Here is an 18,618-nt window from a genome sequence, read left to right as displayed (position 1 = left end):
GGCCTTCCCTCCCTTCGGTAAGTGTTGAGCCCAAGGGCTCTCCCTATTAAACATCCCGCAGGCTAGACGTGCTTTCAGAATTCACTTGCTGGAGAACTGAACCCGTGACATCACGCATATATGAAGAGTTAAATCTCAATACGAGGCTCAGAGAGACTAACTTGTCCAAAGTCACACCAGTCTTTAAATGGTTTCTAAGTTTTTGGAGTCAGGATTTAAACTCAGATCGGAGGGCAAAGCCAGTGCTTTTTGCCTTATGCGTGAGACGTCCTAACTACCAGCTTGGGAAACGAAGGGAAGGATCAGAAAAATTGTATTTAAGTTGTGAAATATAAGGTAACTGTATTCCAAATGGCACACCACTTTGGAAGACATTTTGGCATTTTTTTAAATAAAGTTAAATATAAGCTTCCTACACAGCACGACAGCCATGCTCCTAGCTATTTACCCAACTGATCTGAAAGTGAGTCCACACAAAAACCCACACACCAATGTTACAGCGGCTTTCTTCATAATCAGCAAAAACTGGAAGCCACCAAGATACCCTTCAGGGAATAGAAACCACACACCGCGGTACCTTTAGGACAGTGGGACCCTACTCTGAAATAAAGGGAACGAGCTATTAATTCACGCAGCAACATTGAATCTTAGATGCGTTTTGTTAAGTGAAAGAAGCTAGAGTAAAAAGGCTATTTGATTCCATTTATATGATATTCTGGAAAATGATAAACTGTAGGAATGGAAAGCATATCAGCAGTTGCCAGGGAGTTAGAAAGGGTGAGCCTTTGGCTAAGAGAAGCATAGGGGCTCCTTTAAGTTGGTGGAAAGAATCTGTATGGTATTGAACTGGTATATAAATGACACTGTGCATCTGTCAAGACCTACAAAGAGTGAACCTTAATGTATAGAAATTAAATTTGAGAAAACCAACCAAGAAGCCTGGGGATTCCAAGATGGAATGCGGACTTGTGACAAAAAAATTTTAAAACCGTATTACAACTGTATGAGAAAACCTCACTGCAGGGGGTAGGGGGAAAGAGCTGCCCTAAGGAACTTTGGAAAACTGGGAACACTAAGTATTGACTGGGAACACTAAGACTAATGCTAAAATAAATTGTACTGTAGTTAAATTTGAATTTCTCATGGGGTGTGGGTTCACAATTTGGAAATGGCTGCATTGTATACTGGGAGTGCACAGATAGGCAAGTGGATGGTGGGAGCCAGTTTCTCACCGTTGGAGAGGGAGGTTACAGATAAGCGAGGGAGCAAGGCTAGAATGATCCATGCCTAAGAGGTTACAGTGGGAGACGTCAGTAGGAATTGATGTTGTTTGATATACAGATGGACAGATACAGAAATCGTTGTGAGTAGGTATGTATGCATGGGTTAGCTTACATACATGTATTTCCTAGCTCCTAGCTCTGTCTTCCAAAAGAGCCTAGAAGAATGTCACCCCAGTAGCATTCTTGGGCAGGGAAAAGAGAGCCTGAAGCATCTTGTAGTGCCAGAAAGTAAAGAAGTACTCAAAAAACAAAATGATGGGAGCATCTCAAAGGAACGCAGGAGCCAGATTGAAAGAGCTCCCAAAGGCCACGGCTGGAACAATTTGAGCAACAGAGCAAATAATGGTACTTGGATTATAATCTAGAGTATAAAATACACGTCCGTGAGTACATACTGATATAAATAAATGATTGAATAGTAATAAGTAAGTGGGGGAGAAGAGTGACATTTCTCTTACAGAAGAATCCCAAAAAATGGATGGAGATAGTCTGCCCTCCTACTTGAATTGGGGTACGCTTAGTGGCTTGCTTCCGAGAGTAGAGTGAGGGAAGAGTTGGGCACAGGAGAGGGACGGTGTGTGACTTTACCACGGAAACATCACATCAGCCAGGGGATCAGGGTCAACATGAGTGGTAAGTGATGTTGACAGTATGCGCCTTCGATACGATGTGATGAGAAGGGCATCTCATGTCTGCGGTCTTCCTCCCCAAACCCCATCACCCCAATCTGACTAGGACAGAAACATCAGATACATCCAAATGGAGTAACCTTCTACAAGATACCTGGCTAGTACTCCTCCGAAGTGAGTCATCAAAAAAACCAGGGAAGTCTGAGAAACAGTCACAGGCCAGAGGAAGCTAAGAACACACGACAGCTGCATGTATTGTGGTATCTTGGCTAGGACCCCAGAACAGATAAAGATCATTAGGAAAAGTCAGTGAAATCTATTTTTTTTTTCAGATTTTATTTATTTATTTGACAGAGAGAGAGCACGCACAAGCAAGGGGAGCGCCAGGCAGGGGGAGCGCCAGGCAGAGGGAGAGGGAGAAGCAAGCTCCCCACTGAGCAGAGAGCCTGACATGGGGCTCGATCCCCTGACTCGGGGCTCGATCCCAGGACTATGGAATCATGACCTGAGCCAAAGGCAGACGCTTAACCGACCGAGCCACCCAGGGGCCCCCAATCCAGTGAAATTTAAATAGAGTTGTGGATTCTAACTAATACTAATGTTGGCTCTTTGTGACAAATGTACCACAGTAAAGTAAGACGCTAACTGGGGAGGAACCTGGGGGAGGGGTACGTAAGTACTTTCTCATGGTCTTTGCAGCTATTCTGTAAATCTAAAATTATCCTAAGACTTAAAAGTTTATTTTACTTTATTTATTTTTTTTTAAAGATTTTATTTATTTATTCGACAGAGATAGAGACAGCCAGCGAGAGAGGGAACACAAGCAGGGGGAGTGGGAGAGGAAGAAGCAGGCTCATAGTGGAGGAGCCCAATGTGGGGCTCGATCCCGGAACGCCGGGATCATGCCCTGAGCCGAAGGCAGATGCTCAACCGCTGTGCCACCCAGGCACCCCAAAAGTTTATTTTACTTTAAATAATTAATTTAGAAAAATCGCTGTGGCACCGGTGCCTTATTAGTTTTCTGAAACTGCTATAGCAACGCCCCCCAAACGTGGTCACAAGACAACGGAAGTGTACTCTCTCACAGTTCTGGAAGCTGGACATCTGAAATCAGTTGCACTGGTGTCAGCTTTAGAAGGGGTTCACAGGGCTGTGCTCCCTCCAGAGACCCTAGGGGAGAATCCGTTTCCTTGTCTTTTCCAGCTTCTAGAACTGTATACATTCCTTGGCTCCTGGGCTCTTCCTCCATCTCCAAAGCCAGTAGATTAGCATCTTGCAGTCCTGCTCTATTCATTGTCACATCACCCTCTGCCTCCGTATCTACTAGAATCTCTCTGTGTCTTTCTTATAAAGATACATGTGATTATGCTCAGAGCCCCTCCGGATAATCTAGGATAATCTTCTTATCTCAGGATCCATAATTTAATCACACCTGCAAAGATCCTTTTTTTCCCCCCATGTAAGGTAATATTCACAGGTTGTAGGGACCAGGAGCAGGAGGATGTCTTTCATGAGGCCATATTTTAACCGATTAGAGACGCCAAGCAAATTATGTGTTCTCTCCAAGCCTCAGGTTCCTCATCCAGAAGTGATGTATAAATGTATGTAAATGAGGAGACCTGATCTGCCCCCAGACTGCTCCCTGCAGAAGGCAGGAGTCTGAGGAGCGTCTCGTCGTGGGCAGAGGAATCCTGACACTGCTCCTTCCCCATGGGCCCCGCTCCCCCCAAGTTAGTGGGATCCACGGCCAGGACATGGTGGTGTAGGGAAAGGAAATGCACCTGGGAATCCTAAGACTTGGGTCCAAATCTCAACTGTCAGCAACTTGCACTGTGACCTCAAACGAGTCACTTTCCATATCTAGGATATACTGCGACTCCATGAAACATGGAGTTAGTCCTGCCTGGGAGAGGGCTAGAGAGGGACATTGGGTCCCTCTTGCCCTGAGATGTGACAATTACAGATGTTCATACTGCCTATTGGCTGAAGGATCTCAGTCCCTCCTATTAACAAGGGTACCTTTTAGCTGGGAGCAATGGCCCCTCCTCACAGGAGCGGCAGTCATGGGGAAGTTGAGGCTCTGTGATTTGTTGGGCGGCGGAGGGGACAGAGGAGCCTCCTTTGCTTCTCACTGGCTTGTACCCGGGCCCCATGAGTCTAGACAAGAGGTCAACAAACTGCAACCTGTCTTTAAATGACCCATGAGCTGAGAGTGATTTCTACCGATGACCATTTGCAGTCAGTTTGACGGTAGGAAACACTAACTTTGAGCCCCACCGAAGTAAAACGTCATCCTCCAAAAAATTCCATTCTTCTCATTAGTAGACCTGCGTTACAAAAAAAATTGTGCTCTATTATTTACTTGGACTTTTGTCAATTAATATGTTGTGCAAATTTGTTTCCTACATAATTCCCTTGATTTGTTTCTTGACCTGCGAATCTTCTCCCAGCCCCCACTTAATCAGTTGCCCTACGTCCCATCTCAAATCTGTCTTAAGCCGTCCCCAGATCCACCTTGCCCTTTGGAGCCTGAAAGATCTTCCCAGTGTAGCTCTGACACAACTATTGCCCCTGGCTAAAATTTCCCAATGGCTTCTCCATGCCCTCTGGATGCTTCCTTGGGCTCCTGCCTTCCTTCTGACCTACTCTAACCCTCCTCCAGCCTTGCTGAACATCTCACAGCTCCCTAGGGCACCTTGCTTCCCTTAGTGCCAGCATTTTGCGCAAGCTGTTGCCTCTGCCTAAAAAGCCTTTACCCTACATCCTTCCACCCATAACGAGTTCCTCTTGATCTTTTAAGAGTCGTTTTAGACATCCTCTCCCTCGGAAAGCCTTCCCCGATCCCACTCCCTCCAGGCTATTAGGTATCTCCTCTGGGCTTCCTCAGTCCCCTGTTTCCTTCCAGCCCAGCACGGATCACACTTTTTAAATGCTGGGACCTCCACCAGACTGGGAGCCCCTCAGAGCTGGGGTCAGTCTGATTCTGCACTGATGGCCTTGCTTTTCAACGGCAATATTCCTGCTGGTTCCTGCCACTTGAGGAGGAAGCAGGCTACATGTCAGGAGCCCCAGTTAATCTCCTTCCCTGGACCACAGATCACTACCCGTACAACAGGGGCAGGAGGCCTCTGACCCACTGATGGACAAAGGCCTGGGTCGAAGGTGGGAGTGGAAACTTGGGGACAAGGAGGGGCAGGGGAGGCAGCAGCTAAGCTTCCAGACACTTTTATCAGTCTTCTACAAGTAACCCAGACAGACATGAGCCTGGGGTCTGGGACTGGTGTGATCCGGGCCGTTGTAGCCAAAGGTCAGTCTTCAGTGGCCAGCTGCAACTGGCCTGGCTCTGGGGCCTCCCCATCCAGGGAAGAGAACCCTGAAAACCAGGAAGAGAAAGGGCAGGGCTGGCCTTGCTTCCAGTGCAAGCTCAGGAATATGTGTGTACAAGTGAGTGTGAATGTCTACGGATATATCTCTGCAAGAGTACCCATGTACGTACATGGGCTGGTGTGAAAGTGTGTGCACACTTGTGCGAGAGTCCATGTGCGCATGTCCGTGTGCCTCAGGGCCTTCGCTTCCATGCACATTCACGCAGGTGTGTTCCCGTGCCCCATGTGTCCGAGTGTGCGGGACTGTGGGCATGGGTAAAGGCAGGAGTTGAGCGGGTCGAGGAGTGTTAAGCCCTCTTAGCCCTGTCAGCCTGTGACATCTGGTTCTTTGAGGCTCCCCGGTACCTCATGCCAAAACTCCCACTCAAGCAACGGGCTTCAGGCTCTCAGTCTATCTCATCCGTCTGGTGCTGTTGGGAAAGACCCAGAATCTGAAATGTTAGGATAAATCCTGAGCGCTGTCAGCGCTCCACCAGAGTCCTTTTGTTCATCGTCGTGGGCCCCAGTCTATGTGTCTGTCAACTTCTCCTTCTAACCACCTGCCCTGCAGCTCTCTTGGGCGCTGCTGGGACTACTCTTCCCCACGTGCACGTATGGAAAACACCTGGGAGCCTGTGCCTCCCCAGCCACCCCGCCCCATCCCAGGTGCCCCTTGGCCCAGGCCAGTCAGTGAAAGCCCCCTGCCTCGCTCTGAGCTGGAGCTCCCTCGGGGGCATTTTCGCAGGGTCCAGCCATGCTTGCTCCGAGTTTGGAATCACACCCTGTTCTGCTTCTTCCCCTTCCTTAGCCTACTGCCCGATTCCCGCTCCAGTTTCTCCAGAGGGCATTTCTTCAATAAACCAGTCTCACAGGGGCTCCTCTTCTCAAGCTCTGCTTCTAAGGAGCCCGACCTAAAACAGGGGAGGGGGGGCGTCTGGGTGGCTCAGTCGTTAAGCGTCTGCCTTCGGCTCAGGACGTGATCCTGGAGTCCTGAGATCGAGCCCGCGCTGGGCTCCCTGCTCCGCTGGGAGCCTGCTTCTTCCTCTCCCACTCCCCCTGCTTGTGTTCCCTCTCTCGCTGGCTGTCTCGCTCTCTGTCAAATAAATAAATAAAATCTTTAAACAAACAAAAATCTTTCTTTAAAACAAAAAACAAAACAGGGAGAGGGGCTTAGAAACCACTTAGCCCAACTCTCTCCCCCAGCCCGCTGAACAAAGGGTGTTGAGGCCTGGAGAAGGGACATGTGTCTCCAGAGGCTCCCCCTCTGGCCTGCTGTACTCCTGCCCTTCTTCTCTGCAGCCCCACCTCGCCACCACCCTCCCCAGCTCCTCTGTGGGCCCCCGGCCTCTCTGCAAACAGCCAACAGCCCCGGGTTAGGAAGGTTTCTTTGTCCTGCTTGGGAACCCCATTCCCGAGAGCATCCCCTTAAACCATCATCTCTTCTTGGAAAAGAAAGTACCCAGAGTCAGAAAGCAGGAAAAAAGAAATCTTCCAAGGCGGAAGCCAGCCAGGCAGAAACGGCTCTGCCAACACCACTCACCACACTGCCCCCAAGAGTGCACAGCTAGGAGGAGATGGGGTCCCGGGGACAAAATCGAGATCTTCTCGTTCTCAGATGAGGCCTCATTTGTAGAAAGGCACCATTCTGGGTACTGGAAGACCTGGATCCCAACGGCAGCTCTGCCAGTGTCTGGCAGAGTGACTTTAAGGCGGTCCACTGACTTTAAGGGACGCCATTTCCCCATCTGTGGAAGGCCAGCTATGGAGCATGGAGAATCGTGGCATTCAGAGCACAGGTTTCAAGCCTCAAACCCACTTCTTATGCTCATGGCACTCTGAATGAGCCAGTTGCTTACCCCGTCTATGCCTCAGTTTCCTCATTTGTCACTGGAGAGGAGTGTAAGACTGGCCTCACAGTTTGTTGTGAGGATTAAATAGGTTCACACACGGGGAGCACTTGGCAGGTCCCCAGCACACAACGAGCTTTGGGTAGCTGAGGGCTATTGGTGCTCCTGTGACATGCCATCCCAGGGGTATAGAACTGGCTGGGCCCTGTGGCCATACTGACTTGAGACAACTCCCACCCTTTGTCAAAGCCAGAGGACAAGGCACCAAGGAGACACCATCTGGTGCAACAAGAGTTTAAAGAGCTTCCCTCCTCCCTGTCCCACCTGCCCCACCTGCCCCACCTCTAATGCCTTCCCTGGCTTCAGAAAGAAGACCTGGTGCTCCTGGGAGCTCCAGGCCAGGGCTGGGTGCCCAGTGGGTCCTCACAATGGGTGGGCTAATCGAGGGTAAGGACAGGTGTGTGTCTCTGTGTCTGACAGGGTCTGCTGAAGAGCCCAGCCCAACTGCATTTCCTTTCCATTTGGTGAAATGGATAGAAATAATGCAGGCTTAATCTCGTTTTATTTCTCCGGGCTAGAAAATGTATTTTTGTCAACTTTCTTTTCAAGTTTTTTAAATGATGGTAAAATATAAGTAACAGAAAATTTACCATCTTAACTTGTTTTCTTTTTTTAACTTAAAACAGACATTTATTCTCTCATAGCTCTGGAAGCCGGAAGTCCAAAGTCAAGTTGTCCACAGTGTTGGTTCCTCCTGGAGGCTCTGAGGGAGCCATCCTAACCATTTTAAACTGTATGGTTCAGTAACATTAGATCTGTTTCCATTTTTGAAACAATCACCAACATCCTCTCCCAGAACTCTTCCATTTTCTAAAACAGAAATTCTATATCCATTACACAGTAACTTCCCAATCCCCCTTCCCCGCTTGTCTTTGTTTGTTTGCTTGTTTGAATCTGTGCATGACTTGGGTTTGGTGGTAGGATCCCTTTAACAAATATTTATTAGTGCTTTCCGGTGTTCCCCGGCACTGTGCTGGGCCTGAAACATGCGAGGAACTCAAGGCTCATCCCCGGCCATGAAGGGTTAGGATTCCATAAGCCTGAACAAAAATGGAAGAGAATTCTTTTCATGTCTTCATTCAAGAGAACTCTTGTGACCCCATCAGGCCCATGGGGTCAGGGAGCTGCAAAGGAGGACACCCAATCCCTGCCCTGGAGATGCTGTCATCTGGCACCAGGGATCAGGAACAGCTCCAACTATTGACCTTCCAGACTTCCCTATTTAGGCCTCTGTGCTTCGATGGATCCTACCTGCCCTCCCACAGAGGGAGGCACAACCTGCTGGGAAAATGCAGGCGAGCAGGCCCCCACTGCCTGGAGTTCATGGAAAAGCACCGAGTCTGGCTCCTGGGTTCCAGCCCATCGCTATCTTGATCTCCCTGGGTGACCTTGGCCGAATCCCTCTTTGGATCTCACTCTGCTAACTATCGAATTAGGATCAACAATCCCTGACACACACCTCCAAAGCAGCCCTTGACGCAGCTAAATGACATCATGAATGTGAGTGAATTTTGATGATTAAAGTGCTCTGTGAACATGAGGGCTCTGATTCCCCATCTTCTGCAATTTGTAGTTTAGAGAAATAGGCATCATGATGTCTGTGGGCTGACAGCTCCAAAGATATCCCTTGATTCCCTCCCTCCCCTGCTCCCTGACACAGATTCAGCTAGTCCCAGCCTGTCAGTTCAGTCTGCACTCTACAGAAGGACACTCGTGTCCGGAGTTGGCCAGGGTCTGAGCAAAGGTCACATAGCAAATGAAGGCCTGCCCTCCCCTTCCCAGGGCAGTTGTTTTATTACCTGGCCTACCTCAGATCCTCTTACCAAAATAAATGAATAAATACTTCATATATCACAAATAGTTAGTAGTAGAAGGAACCTTAGAGATCACGAAGAGTAATAGTAATATTAATAACAATGCTACTTTTAGTATGATAATACTACTGCTACTATTACTATTACTGGTACTACCAATGATGATAGTACCTAATGTTAAATGCCAGACATCATAGAGAGAGATAGGTTTTATTATTAGCCACATTGGAAAGATAAGGTAATGAGGCAGAGAGAGGCTGAGTAACTTGCCTTGGGGTCTCTCTGTTGTATGGTGTGAGGCTGGGATTCAACTCCAGGCCATCTGATCTGCAGCCCCCACCCTTACCCCTTTTCTGTAGGACCGCATTGCCCAGCTGGGGAGACTGAGGGGATTTGTTCAAGGCCACACCTGAGGGGTACTTGCCCCTCAGGCCCGGACATACAGTCCCTGTAGACTTCAAGAATGAGTCCTCCTGAGGCACTGCTCTGCTACTGCTCCAGTTCATGCCTGGAGCTCTTTGGCTTGTTCACCTAGCAAGTCCTCCAAGACAGCACACATAGATGCTGTTACCTTTGGCAGGACACAGAAGAAAGGTGGTGGCTGGTATACAAGTAGGTAAGAAGAAATCAGATAAACTCGTAATGAATCTTCAAGGTCTAGTGTGGCCTAGCAGGTCAGTTGGAAATAACCGAGAGCCTCCAGGACAAGGGCAGTTCAGACTGACTTGCAAGTTTTTCTCCACAGTCCTCCAGCCAACACTTGCAAGAAAGATTCAGTGAGGCACTAGAGAGAACTGCCCTCTGTGGCTCTTAAAAAAACCTTAATCCCTTGTACTATCTCTCTTCTGACTAAGCAAAAGCTTAAGCCTCTAGGGAAGGGACAGAAATCATTTTGTTCCCAGGGTCTAGGTAAAAATACATTGCCTCTAGGCAAAGAGTAGAAGCAAATTCATCTGACTCTTGGAGGAGGGGTAGGAAAAACCTTCTTGTTGCCCCTAGGACACAGGCCAAGATCTACTGGTGTTATAGAAAAGCTAGAAAAACTCCTTTACCCTGGGAGACACAGAAAATGTCTCCAGCCTAGGATCCTGCAATGAAACCAAGCAGAGGTGGGCTCCCGCTGGTCTTTCCCCTACAAGACCAACGGCAGATAGAAGGCAACAGATAGTTGCTATGGGCACGAGGCTCAGGAATGCTGAGATAACCCTCCCCTCCCCCAGACCAAGGTGTACAGGGCCTGCTCAAGACCCAGCTGAACCTGCATAATAGAGAACTCACTGAACCCAACGTGACCCTAGCACAGCAAAACAAGCCAAGAGCAGTGTACCACTTGGGGGGGACAAGGGCATAGAGAGCATTCACCCACCCACCCCACCCACCCCCCCGGCACTGGAGCACAGAGACTATGGGAAACTGGGAAAGCCTTCATCCACATTTTGAACTATAAAGAAATGAAGAGTCAACCCACAGAACAGGAGAAAATATTCGCAAAGCATATATCTGATAAGAGACTGGTATCCGTAATATATAATATCTATAAAGCACTCTTATAGCTCAGTAAGACAAACCAATTGAAGGACTAAAGGCAAAGGATGTGAATAGACTTTCCTTCAGAGAAGAATAAAGTGGCCAACAAGCATGTGGAAAGATGTTCAATATCCCTCATCATCAGGGAAATGCAAATCAAAACCAAAATGAGGTACCACTTCACACCCACTAGAAGGGCTAAAATCAAAAAGTCAGAAAACAGCCAGTGTTGGTGAGGATATAGAGAGATTGGAGCCCTCAAATACTGCTGGTGGGGATGGAAGATGGTGCGGGCACTCTGCAAAACAGTCTGGTGGTTCTTCAAAAAGTTAAAGTTATTGTTGGACTCAGCAGTTTCACTCCTGGGTATAGACCAAGAGAAAGGAAAGCATGTTTACGCAAAAATTTGTACATGAATGTTGATGGTGATAGCAGTATTATCCATAATAGCCAAAGGGTGGAAATAACCCCTACACCCATATCAACTAATGAGTGGATAAACAAAGTGCAGGGCTCATGCAGTGGAATATTATCGACCATAAAAAATACCGATACTGGCACTGGGACTGTCTTAATCCATTCGGGCTGCTACAACAAAATACCGCACTGGCTAACTTATAAACAGCAAGTTTCTTTCTCAGTTCTGGAAGCTGGTCCAAGATTAGGGTGCCTGTGTTGATTGGGTTCCGGTGAGAGCCCCCTTCCAGATTGCAGACCAAAAATAAAATCTTCTAAAAACACATATATATTTAAATAAATAAAAAAAAAGAAACCTAGTGTGCCTTCAAAACAATGAAAATAACACCCAAACCCAGCCTAGCTCCTGACTGATTGACTCCAATATCACATTAACTGTCTAAAAGAAAAAGAAGCATGCCCATTTCCAGACATAAATTCTATTTGCCACAGTTTCTTCTCTTTTTCTACACATGATGGTTGTCATTCCATCAAAAAATAGGAGATACTTATTTAAAAAATAGAAAAAAATCCATTATCAAGAAATAAAACACAAAGCAGAACCAGACAGAAAGATGGTGGGAATTAGAAGATGTTGGAACTATACAACAGAGACTTTAAAATAATTATGATTATTAAGTGAAGGATCACGAGGAGACAATAGACAGCCTGCAGAAACAGATGGGGGATTTTAGCACAGAGACAACACTATAAAAAAGAAGAATCAGGGGCACCTGAGTGGCTCAGTCGTTTGCGTGTCAGGCTTTTGGTTTCTGCTCAGATCATGATCTCTGGGATCGAGCTTCATATTGGGCTCCAGGCTCAGTGCAGAGTCTGCTTCTCTCCGTCTCCCTCTGCCCCTCCACCCGTTCACACTCCATTTCTCTGTCTCTAAAATAAATATAACTTTTTTTTTAAAGAAGAATCAAATGAAATGTTAGAAATTAAAAAAATATATATCAGAGATAAAGAACTCTCAGCAAACGGGAAACAACCAGGAAAGAACGAGTGAACTTGAACCCAGGACAGTGGAAATTAATCAAAATGAAACATAAAGAGAAAAAAGGATGTGGGTGGGGAGGGGAGAACACAGTGTCCAAGAACTCTGGGACAATATCAGATGGCCAAAAGATGCCAAATATATATATATCCAAAAGATATAATTGGAGTCCCAGAAGGAAAAAGGAGAGAGAGGAAGGAAGAGAAAATATTCACAGAGATAATGGCTGAATCTTTTGCAAATTTTTTTTGCAAATGAACGATAACAAATCACAGATGCAGGAATTCCAGAGAATCTCAAGCAGGACAAATATAAAGCACATACACGCCTAGATACACAGCTCCACTACCAAAACCCCAAAATAGAGAGTAAATGTTAAAGGCAGCCAGAGAAAAAATGAAATATTATATAAAAAGGGACAAAAATATTATCACCATGGATTCTTGTCAGAATTTGTGCAAGCAAGTCAGAAGACAATGGAGTGACATCTTCATTTTTTGAAAAGATTTTATGTATTTATTAGAGAGAGAGAGCACAGAGGGAAAGGGAGAAATAGGCTCCCTGCTCAGCAGGGAGCTGGACGTGGGACTCGATCCCAGACCCCAGGATCATGACATGAGCTGAAGGCAGACACTAACCAACTGAGCCACCCAGGCACCCCTGGAGTGACATGTTTATAGTGCTGAAGGGAAGAGCCATCAACCTAGAATTCTATTCCAATGAAAATACCTTTTAAAGTGAAGGTAAGGGTGCCTGGGTTGCTCAGTCGGTTGGGCACCTGCCTTCAGCTCAGGTCATGATCCCAGAGTTCTGGGATCGAGCCCAGGGGTGGGCTCCCTCTGCTCGTCCCCTGCTCGTGCTTGCTCTCTCTCACTCTGTCTTTCAAATGGAAAAATAAAATCCTAAAAAAAGAATAAAAAAAATAAAATAAAAGTGAAGGTAAAATAAAGACTCTTTAAAGACAAAGACTGAGAGACAACATTGCAGACCTGCACAACAAGCAACATCGAAGGAAATTCTTTAGGTGGAGTGCCTTCAACAGCAGATGGAAACCTGGGTTTACACAATGGAGACTGAAGGAAATTGTAAAACAAAACGGCAACAACAGGAAAAAAAACAAAAAAGAAGGTAAGTACAAAAAACCCCCTGTATTCTTATTTTTAATCACTTTAAAAGATAATTGATTATCCAAAGCAAAACGAGTCACAACATATAGTGTGTATAACATCTGTAGAAATAAAATGTATAACAAAAATAGCACACAGAAAAGGAGCGAGGAAATGGAAGTATACTATTATAAGGCTCATTCGCCTGTACACGTAATGATACATTATTCTTCAAAGGTAGATTTTGATTAAGTTCAAGATGTATATTGTGAACCCCAAATTGACCACTAAAAACTTTTTAAAGTGGTATAATCAATAACTCAGTAGTAGAATCTAATGGAATTAAAATACTAAATTAATCCAAAATAAGGCTTGAAAAGAGAAAAAAGATATAGGATCAGATCTCAGAAATAGAAAACTAGTGACGTGGTACATTTAAATCCAGCCATATTGATGATTATATAAATGGTCAATGATCTTGTTTAACACCCAATTAAAAGGCAGAGATTATCAAACAGGCTTTTTCTTTTTTTTAAGACTCAATTATATGCTGTCTGTAAGAACCTCACTTTTATTTATTTATTATTTTAAGAACCTTACCTTATTTATTGATTTTTGAGGATAGTTGACACACACTGTTACTGGAGTTTCAGGCACACCACAAAGTGATTGGACAAGTTTATTCACTATGCTCTGCTCACCACAAGTGTAGCTGCCATCTGTCCCCATACAACTCTATTACAATATCACTGACAATATTCCTCATGCTGTGCCTTTTATTCCCATGACTTCTTCATTCCATAACTGGAAACCTGTATCTCCTCCTCCCCTTCACCCATTTTGCCCATCTTCCCACCCTTCTTGCAACCATGTTTGTTCTTTGAATGTATAGCTCTGATTCTGCTTTTTGTTTGTTTATTCCTTTTTTTTTTTTTAGATTCCACGTATGAGTGAAATTATATGGCAGTTGGCTTTCTCAGTCTGACTTATTTTACTTAGTATAATACCCTTTAGGTCCATCCATGTTGCTGCAAATGGCATGATCTCATTCTTTTTTATGGCTGGGTAATAGTCCATTGTTTATATATACCACATTTTCCTTATCCATTTGTTTACCAATGGCCACTTAGGTTGCTTCCATATCTTGGCCACTATTAATGCTGCAATAAACATAGGGTTGTATATATCTTTTCAAATTAGTGTTTTCATATTCTTTGGGTAAACACCCAGTAGTGCAATGATTGGATCATATTGTATTTTTATTTTTAATTTTTTGAGGAACCTCCATACTGTTTTCCACGGGGCTATATCAATTTACATTCCCACCAACAGTATACATGGGTTCCTTTTTCTCCACATCCTCACCAACACTTATTTCTTGTCTCTTTTATTTTAACCATTCTGACAGGGGGAAGGTGATATCTTATTGTGGTTTCTGATTTGCATTTCCCTGTATGTTAAGGACTTTGCTTTAAATATAAAAACATAGAGGTTGAAAAGGGATGGAATAAGTTACACCATGCAAACACTAATCAAACACTAATCAAAAGAAAGTTGGTGGCTATGTTAATATCAGGCAAAGTAGATTTCAGAATAAGGAATATTACCAGAAATAGAGAGTCATATTATATTATGATAAAGGGGCCAATTTGTCAAGAAAACATAATAACCCTAAATAAATAGAGCCTAATAACAGATCTTCAAAATACATGAAGCAAAACCCGATAGAATTGAAAGAAAAAATAGATAAATCCACAAGTATAGTTGGAGACTTCAAATTTCCTCTCCATTCAGTAACTAATAGAACAAGTAGACAGAAAACCACAAGGGGGGGGGGCGCCTGGGTGGCACAGCGGTTAAGCGTCTGCCTTCAGCTCAGGGCGTGATCCTGGAGTTCTGGGATCGAGCCCCACCTCAGGCTCCTCCACTAGGAGCCTGCTTCTTCCTCTCCCACTCCCCCTGCTTGTGTTCCCTCTCTCGCTGGCTGTCTCTATCTCTGTCGAATAAATAAATAAAAATCTTTAAAAAAAAAAAAAGAAAAGAAAACCACAAGGGTTTAGAAAACCCAAATAACAATATCAAACAACTTGACCTGACCTTTTCAGAACACTCTACATGGCATTGGCAGAATAAACACTCATTTCCAGTGTACATGAAGGATTTGGGGGGAGAAAATGAGATTTGCCAAGACAGACCCTATTACCATATTCTGCCCCTGAAAAAAACCCTCAACAAATTTAAAAGAATTGAAATCACATGAAGTATGTTTTCCAATAAAAATGGAATCCAATTAATAATCAATAACAAAAAGATATCTGAAAAATTCCCAAATATTTGGAAACAATACATTTCTAAATAAACAGTGGGTCAAGAAGAAAGTACAAAGGAAAGTATAAAATATTTTGTACTGAATGAAATGAAAACACAACATATCAAAATTTATGGGATGCAGCTAGAGTAGTTCATAGAGGGAAATTTATAGCATTAAATGCTTATGTTAGAAAACAAGAGAGGCTTGGAATCTATAAGCTTAAGAAAAAGAGAAAAATTATATTCAAAGCAAGCCAAAGGAAGGAAACAATAAAGATAAGAGCAGAAATAAATGAAAACAGAGAAAATATTTGAAACCAAAGATTGTTATTGGAAAAATAAATAAGATTAATAAACCTCTGTCAAACTGGTCAAGAGAAAAAGAAAAAGAAAAAATTGCCAATATTAGGAACGAAAAAGAGACATCACTACAGATCCTGTAGATATTAAAAGGATGATGAGTGAATATTATGAACAACCACCTGCTGATCTATTTGATATCTTAGTTGAAATGTCCTAACGGAGGGGTCTCAGAATGGCCAAGCCATTTCTTTACCCATCTGTGTTTGGCATATCACTGAGGCTTGTGTAGATGAGAAGGGAAGTGCAGATCACAGAATGTCCAAACTGTTGTAGAAAGCAATCCTCCAAGCCTGGCAGAGGTCACACTGGGCTATCTGCCCTGAATTTATTTTTAGACCTGACCTTCTTTCTCAATACCAGGTACGCAAGAAGTGACAACCATGACTTAATTCTGGGGATTGCCCAATGGCAGTGCTGGAAAATACCCAGATTTTGTCTATCCTTCCTGCCCAAGCCACCTCCACAGCACCATCCCAATACAGGACTGAAGGGGTAGCTCAGCTTCTCTCTTTCTCCCTCTTTCCCTTCCTCCCTTTGTCCCTTCCATCCAGACCCAGGTGAATTAGAACAAGCAAGGGCTTTGGCATCAGACCAATTAGGATACCAGACTCAGCCCTTTTGCTATCACCTCTCTAAGCCTCAGTTTCTTCATCTTTATTTTAAGCTTGTTGGAACTCATATCTCCAGGGTTCTGAAGGTTAAATAACAGGATGCATATCCAATGTCATGAACAAGGTCAGGGCTAAATTCATTTCAATCTCTGGTCTCTTCCCTAAAAGACCCCTTCCCTAAAAACTCCAATGAGGACTTTACTTCCACTTCTCAATTTGACCTTGAACTTCAAAAGTTCCAGGAGGGTTGGGACTGGGTCTGATTTCTCCTCACCATTATATCTCTAGCACCTGCACAGGTCTTGGCAAAGAGTATGTACGTGATAAAGATATTGAATCAGTGAATAAATGAATGAATGAATGAATGATGACAAAAGTTATTCTGGGTGACATGAGATGTAATACAGAAGCCCACATTGTATTTTCCAGGTCCCAAGAGTGCATGTGATTGCACACAGGAAGTGGGCAACAAAATGAATAAGATCCATTCAGTCCTTACCCATGAGGAAGTCAATACATTCTTTTCTGATGTCTTCCCTATATCAGGTCTCATCCTAGGTGCTGGAATCTTTGAATCAGCTTTGTCTTTGCCTACAGTCAGATGGGAGAGGGAGGAATCTAGACAGATAAATTATACAAACTGTTTCTCCAAAATGTTGGCTTCTCCAAACTATGGATGTACGCCAAAGTATGTATGTATTTCTCCAAGCTGTGAACTTCCAGAAGGCAAGGACCCTGCCATGTATGCCTCCATATTCCTAGCCCAGGTCCCAGTGTTAATGTTCAAGTGAATGTTTAACGAAAAAACCAAACCAAACCAAAAAAGTGGGTTTGGTTGTAGAGAGGGCTTCTTGGAGGGAGATGTATAAAGGAAGGAAGGATGGGCAGGGTGCTGAAGAGGAAACACTTTTCAGTTCAAGAAGGGAGAAGGGCACCTCAGTTCAAGGGCACTTCAGTTCAAGAGCACAGAGTGAGCAAAGACCCAGAGGCGGAAAGTACATTCAAGGACACAGCAAGTGGCCTGATATGACCAGAGAGCTGAATCCATATCAGAGAGAGGCATGGAGGAAGGCTAGAGAGAGTAGTAGGGGCAGGATCATGTGAGGCCTTGAATGCCATCTTAAGGAGCTTGGGCCTCGTCCTAAAGCTATGGGAGCCACAGGTGAGAATGGTTGGATTGCGCGTTCCAAAAATCATTCTGGGGGTCAGCATGGAGCACAGGGCTGGAGACAGGGGGCCCATGAAGAGGCTGGTAGGAGCTGTCTCTGCAAAGGAAGGTGGCATGGCCCAGCAGAGATGGAGAGAGCTTTGTTGTGCTTATTGAGGGGGGAGGTGTGTGTATGTTTCTAGATATGCACTCTTCCACAGAAGGTCAGCCTAATCAAGATGTCAGCCCTACTCAGTGTCACAGCCCGTCATACCCAAAGCCTGGGGGAGGCCAAGGATACTAAAGAAAGAGGCTGAAACACATCCATCCGATTCCTGACTTTATATTTCTTGTAAAGAGAGAGTCAACACTCTTCTACAGGCTTCAGGGTCTTCTGATCTTGGTCATCTCATCTCAAATATTTGTTTTCCTGCCCTTCTTTGGGTCTCCCGCGTGCCTTGTGTCAAAATCCTTGTACAGGTTCCTGATTGACAAAACTCCACAAGGCCAGGCCGGGAGTGGAGCCTAGAGTCACCAGGACCCCTCACTGTAGGATGAGCTTGCGTCTGAGACAGCTATTCCTCCCTGGCAGGACCGTGCGTGCCTGCTGGTCCCCCTGCGCGCGCAAGACTGTGCCGAGTGCCACGGGCCTGCACCTAGGCCCGCTTGGGACTCTAGTAAGGCCGCCGGAAAGGGAATTGGTGCATTAAAAGCACTCCCTCTAGGTGACTCAGCAACAGCTCCTGATAACCAATGCTTCCTTCTCTCGAGGGACACCACACAGCCTTTAAAATAAGCAGTTTATTCCGTGGACCTGAGAAAGGGCCAGGATTTTGCAGCTACTATACGGCCTATAGGTTCTGGAACCAGACTACCTGGGTTTAAATCCTGGCTCTGGCAGTTCTTAGCTGTGTGGCCCTGGACGAATTTTTTTTAACCCCTTTGTGCCTAAATTTCTTCATCTGCAAAATGAGGCTAATTACAGTAGTATTTACTCCAGGGCTGTCATGAGGCTGAAACCAATCCACACATGTAAAGTAGCTAGAAGAGTGGCTGCTGGGGCGCCTGGGTGGCACAGCGGTTAAGCGTCTGCCTTTGGC

This window comes from Ursus arctos, unplaced genomic scaffold (assembly GCF_023065955.2).
Source record: "Ursus arctos isolate Adak ecotype North America unplaced genomic scaffold, UrsArc2.0 scaffold_22, whole genome shotgun sequence".
Taxonomy (NCBI): Eukaryota; Metazoa; Chordata; class Mammalia; order Carnivora; family Ursidae; genus Ursus; species Ursus arctos.
The sequence above is the reverse complement of the archived record's forward strand: the minus strand, read 5'-3'. Positions refer to the sequence as shown.